Genomic DNA, 6,427 nt, shown 5'->3' with positions numbered 1-6,427 from the left:
ACAAATACTACTGATTTTACAGCCATTTGTGTTAAAAAAAAGATTATTATTATTTTTATTTTTATCAGTCTGAAAATTCCAAGGCCGTAAGCACCATATATAGAGACCATAGGGGGGAGATACAGATTATTCCCAACATACATATTGTCATACATTTTATCTCGCAACAAAAAAAAAAACATTTTTTTTACACCTCATTAAAACATGCTCAACATTTTTAATAAATAGTAAATAAATAAATAATAATAAGTCTAGCTGTGACATGTTATAAGTCAACGTGAAATTCATTCTCTTCAAATATGAGAGATGCAATGTGTAAATTCAGGTAGCTTTGGTTTTGAGCTTAAAAATCAGCTGATTTGGTACATCAGATATAGTGTATAAAGTATGGCGTCTTGTGCTCAAACCTACAGTACAATATTTGTGCTTCACAGTTAAACTTGTAAGCTAAAGGGTATCAGGTGAAGCTTTGTTCACTCTAAGAACAAGAAGGACAAAAACTCTAATGGCCAGTTTTACAGACAAAGCTTAAAGCTACACTGTGTAACTTTTTTAGTTGATTCTTAGCAAAAAACACTTAGTTCTTTCAAAAATATATGTGCTCATTAATGTATATTTACTTCTTTCAAGTAATAAAGTATTCTCTTAAGTTTATAATCTGCCATTGAAAGTACATACGGGTGAGGGGTTCGTATGCCGGTCGCCATGTTGCCCCTCCATCTTGAAACTACATTAGCCAAAGAGGGACATGCCTGTAAATTCAAGCTTCGCCTTTTGCGTTTTTCACTCAGTGACACCTGACGAATGCGAGGGGGAGATTACTCGCGAGCTCGCGAGTGCCGGCAGATTTGAAAGATAGTGTGGTGTGTTGTGTGTGTGAGTGCGCGTGCGTGCGTACTCACATTTGAAAGAGAGAATTAAAACGTCAACGTGACAGACAAATCAGCAAGACCATAGTCAATATATTGGAGTAACTTTTCCCAGATGGAAAGAGCTCATGAGGAGAAAAGATTTTAAAACGGACGCCGAGGTTGCCTGCTTTCTTCTCGACAGGTAATTCAGCCTGTTGTAATTCATTTGTGTAAATTCGAAGTTTTATAGTTGCTTGTCTAACCATAGCATGGTTGTGCATAACGCCAGAACGACCTCTAGTATAACTTCATCCTCGCGTCAATGGTGAAAAAGTATTGTTTACCTTGTAACATAAATCTGTGCTGCGACAGATCACAGGTAATGAATAGTTTTAAAGGTGCAATTTTTTAAGCTATATAAAAAAAGGACACTGTAAATTTTAGTTATTTTTAATTGCTTTTACTTTGTACACATTGTAACATTAGCCTAATCTGATTATGCTGGGATAGCCGATTCCAAGGGTGACGTTTACCTCCTGACATCTGTCCTGTAGTTTTATTCATTTTAGACATATTGTTTATTATTGTCATGGACGAAGTCGATAACTGGAAGCCATGTTAATCTTGGAATAATACGGCCACCGTAGGAGTTAAAACGCTCTCGGAATTGAGAAGAACAGAAACTAATTTTCACTGGGTAGTCATATACAATTTCACCGCTAGATGGGGGTAAAAATCACACAGTGTAGCTTTAAAGGGGTGATGAACTGAGAAATCAAATTTTCCTTGAGCTTTTGACATATAAGAGATCATCATACTATAATAATATCCTGTAAGTTTCAGAACTGAAAACTACCTTGTTAGTCCAATAAAAGCTTTTATAGACATCAGGCTCAGCAAACGACTCGTTTTTCAAAGTGGGGAACTATGACGTCAAAGAGGATAAAACACCGCCTCCACAAAAGAAGATCAACGCCTACTTCAACACGGCCTGTTTAGCCCCGCCCACTAGAGGTGGGCGATACTCCAAATTTTGGTATCGATCCGATACCAAGTAAATACAGGGCCAGTATCGCCGATATCGATACCGATACCAATACTTTTTAATTTTAAAAGCATGCACTTGAACTTGTATGCACTTTCCTGTGCTAGAGCAGTGTGTCATGATTTATGAGGTGAATGCATCATTAATATGCTAAATCTGAAAACGTTTTCATGACTACTAAATATTTTGTGATTTGTGCTCTCAACTCGCCTGTAATTATTAGTCAGTGACTTTTACAAAACTACCCTAATTATAGTAAAAGTACTATTGTACACTAGCCTACTGTTCAAAAGTTTGGGGTCTGTAAGATTTTTAATTCTCTTCTGCATTTATTTGATCAAAAATACAGTAAAAACTGTAATATTACAGTTTAACATAGGCTATCTGTTTTCTATGTCATACTAAACTGTAATTTATTCAATTGATCAAAGCGTAATTTTCGGCATCATTACTCCAGTTATGATGATAATTAATTTTAATATGCTGATTTACAGCTCAGAAAACATTTCTTATTATCAATGTTGAAAACAGTTTCATATTTTTTTGTGGAAACCATGATGCAGAATTATTTGATGAACCAAGTTGAAAGAACAGCATTTATATGAAGTAGATTTTTTTAACAGTGAAAAACCCTTGACTGTCACTTTTGATCAATTTAATGCATCGATCCTTGTTGAATAAAAATATTAATTTCATTAAAAAAAATCTTACTGTCCTCAACATTTTGAACCGTTATATACACTTTTGCTTTGTTTATTGCAAAATAACTCCCGATTGTTTCTCTGTCATCTAAGCAAGGCTTCGTTTCCCAAACGTGCCTGTGAGCTCAGCGAAGCACCAGCAACGAACGCTCTCTGTGATTGATTGGTTTCGTCTTGTATCCAGATGACTAGGAGAAAAAGTTCTATCCTACACAATTATCCACTAACATTCGCTTATTTTTCCACTTAGAAGCTTATTTTACGCACTGAATTGCGTGCTAAATTAATAAAAATTACTGGTAAAAAAAACACACATTTGGATCGATATTTTTATGTGAGGATCGATCCTTTTCGATACCACGTCAGTATCGAAGTATCGATATTTTAGGATCGATCCGCCCACCTCTACCGCCCACCGATTCGCCCAAACATGCTAAATAACATAGGACGACATGATGATTGCTAAACCGGATCGAGCTACTTCCAAGCAATAAACATCCCAGATAGCACACGACTATTTGATATGAAACTTACATCTGGAAGACGTATTTTAAAGAGTGTTTGCTCATCTGCAATACGTCTATAGGACGTTTCCTGTCAGATGTCAAATAGACGTTTAGAAGATGTCTTTAAGATGTAATGATTTAGAATGATTTAGAATGTATGTTAAACTGACATCTTCTAAACGTCTATTTGACATCTGACAGGAAACGTCCTATAGACGTATTCCAGATGAGCAAACACTCTTTAAAATACGTCTTCCAGATGTAAGTTTCACATCAAATAGTCGTGTGCTATCTGGGATGCTGTTGACTAAATATTGTGCAGCCCTGTTTGTGGAAGAAGACAGTCATAAGCTTCCTTTGGATTCCAGCATGGTTAAACTTTATTAAATCAGTCGATCACAATTTCCCGACGGATCTGCCAGCAACATGTAAGTAACCATGTGTACTCTAATGCCTGATCTGCGATCAGTGATTTCTGATGTGTAATTATTCAAGTTCAGATATCTTTCTCTTAAAATCGTTCAATACTGTTTATGCATCAGTGACTAAACGATCAACTTCACATAATTTCTCGTAGTATTATGAAAATAATCTTTTTTAAACTGTTATTAAATTAACGTACAGAAAGCGATCAAAGAACGATCCCTTTCCATTCGCCCAAGCTGTCAATCAAACAGCACAGCGCGAGCCGCGAGAGCTTATCTGGACACCTACCAAACTCGTGATGAAATAATGACAGTGTTACACTACACAACGAAGCTCTTACTGTGTATTCACATCGTGTTTGCATTGTGATTTGGTGTAAGCATTTGTGAGAGTGCAAAAATTGCGTTCCAATGATAAGATCTTTATTCACGCGATCAACAGACTGTCTGTCATCCGCTCAGTCAGTGCTCATCATGCTGCAACCTTTCATGTGATGGAATAGATTTAAATATAATGCTCTAAACGATACTTTTCACGATTGTTATCTCGATAGCTGTAATAGTAAAAACGAAGTAAAAGTTTTCGAGAGAGTTCATGTAATACTAGCTATTTCATATGCAAGCATGTCAGCCAATCACAGCAGTGGGCGATTGCACTGCAGTCTCACAGCAGACACGCCCCTTAAAACGGAGCGTTCAAACCTGAGGCTGAAATCAGGCTTGGAAAAATGGCTTTTATTTATAAATTATGACAATTTTTGATGTAAAAATCATACTAACATTATAAGGGCACCCCAGGCAACATTATAAAATAATAAAACAATCCAGTTCATGACCCCTTTAAGCTAGTCCCAGACTAAATGCATGTTTGAGCAGTTTTTACTGAAAGACACTTGCTCTGACATATCTTAAATCAATGCCATTGTTTTGTCTCAAGATGCTCACTACAGTAATGTTTTATTCTAAGGCACATTTATAAAAGATACTTAAATGTCCTAACTGAACTAAGGCTTAATCCTGGCTTAATCTAAGCCTTGTCTGTGAAACGGGGCCTAAGAACTCCACATGCCACATGACTACGGTCATGCCAGCTGCGTTTAAAAATACATTTTATTTATATAATAATATGCAAAAAACATATACTATTTACCTCGCTATACAGACATATTTTAAAAATGTATTTATTTTAAATAAAAATTTAAAATTTAATTGTTTTCTAAGCCTACCACACAAGATCATAGACATGCAATGTATTTTAAAAGGGGTGGTTGATAATGATTTCACTTTTCTAACTTTAGTTAGTGTGTAATGTTGCTGTTTGAGCATAAACAACATCTGCAAAGTTACAACACACATATTTCAAAGCAAAGGGAGATATTTTCTTTTAAAGAAATTGCTTTTTAAGGACTACAACAAACGGCTGGTAGGGACTATTTATTTATTTAATTTAAGTAGGGACTACATGACATTCATCCCCAACCCTAAAATGTACATAAACCCCGGCCCCGGAACACGATTTATAGATTATCAAGACAGAATATGCTAATCAATGACTAGAAGATAACTACACATAAGCTACATAAATTCATCAACTAACCATTCAGAAATGTTGTCTACATGTTGTCACTTCTTCTTGAGTCTCTCCATCTTTGTCTGACACCGGTTTGAACATAAAAGGCTAAAAGTTTTAGAAATTTTCAGTGCATGTCTGTGTGAGGTAAAAGGTCACGAGCTCTTGAAGCTCCGCCCTCTGGTGCGGGGAGCAGCAGCTCATTTGCATTTAAAGGGACAGACACAACAACGGTGCGTTTTTGCTCACCCTCAAAAAGTGACAATTTTAACATGCTTTATAAAAATATCTGTGGGGTATTTTGAGCTAAAACTTCACATACACACTCTGGGGACATCAAAGGCTTATTTTACATCGTGTTAAAAGGGCATTATACCACCCCTTTAAAATAAAATGATATTTTACCTGTTTCTAGTCTGCAAATGGAATGCAATAAGAACATCTTTGTCCCTGGGCTACACGCAAAAACAAACAAACAATGCTACGCTATAGAGCTGGTAAGTCCCGCCCCTTCCGTAAAACCCCGCTGGACCTCTAGGTTGAAAAATCGTCAATGCAAGTGAATGGGAGAAAATAATTATTTTCTGGTCCCGTTTGAATTGTGCCATGAATGTGAACATATGTTGTCTGTGAATTTTTTATATAATCTTTCATGTTACGAGTTTGACAGTATATGGTATGATTCTTCGGCTAGCAGTTGTGGAAAAGACATAACGAGAAAGACTACATGTCGCCTATGTGACGTCACCCCATAAAGTTGACTTACCCGTGGTTTTCGCCAACCTCAACGATTTTGTCCTCTCCCTGAAAGAAGGCGGTGAAGTGCACCAAAGACACAGCCATGTTTAGCGGGATCCGTGAGCTAGTGTCCGTGTGAGAATGGTGGTGACGTTTCAAACGCGTCGAAAGCAGCGAAGAATTGTAGTCCACAAAGTGCTCTCACACAAAGTCTAACCGTATCAAACTTCTACCCGCTAAATTGTAGCATTCTTCACACTAAAGATTATATAAAATATTCACAGACAACATATGTTCACATTCATGGCACAATTCAAACGGGACCAGAAAATAATTATTTTCTCCCATTCACTTGCATTGACGATTTTTCAACCTAGAGGTCCAGCGGGGTTAGCGGATGGGGCGGGACTTACCAGCTCTATACCAGAGTAGCCCTCATGAACAAATTACTCTTGTCAGTTAAAAAAAAAAAGAGATTAAAAGGTGTTGTCTTTTAATCAAGTTAGCCTAACTGTTTGGGCCTGTGTGAAACACTTACCTGTCCTGTATAATATATTACATAATTGGCTGAATTCCTTTTTATAAGCAAAA

This window comes from Squalius cephalus (genome assembly GCF_949319135.1).
Source record: "Squalius cephalus genome assembly, chromosome: 16".
NCBI classification, from domain to species: Eukaryota; Metazoa; Chordata; class Actinopteri; order Cypriniformes; family Leuciscidae; genus Squalius; species Squalius cephalus.
The sequence above is the reverse complement of the archived record's forward strand: the minus strand, read 5'-3'. Positions refer to the sequence as shown.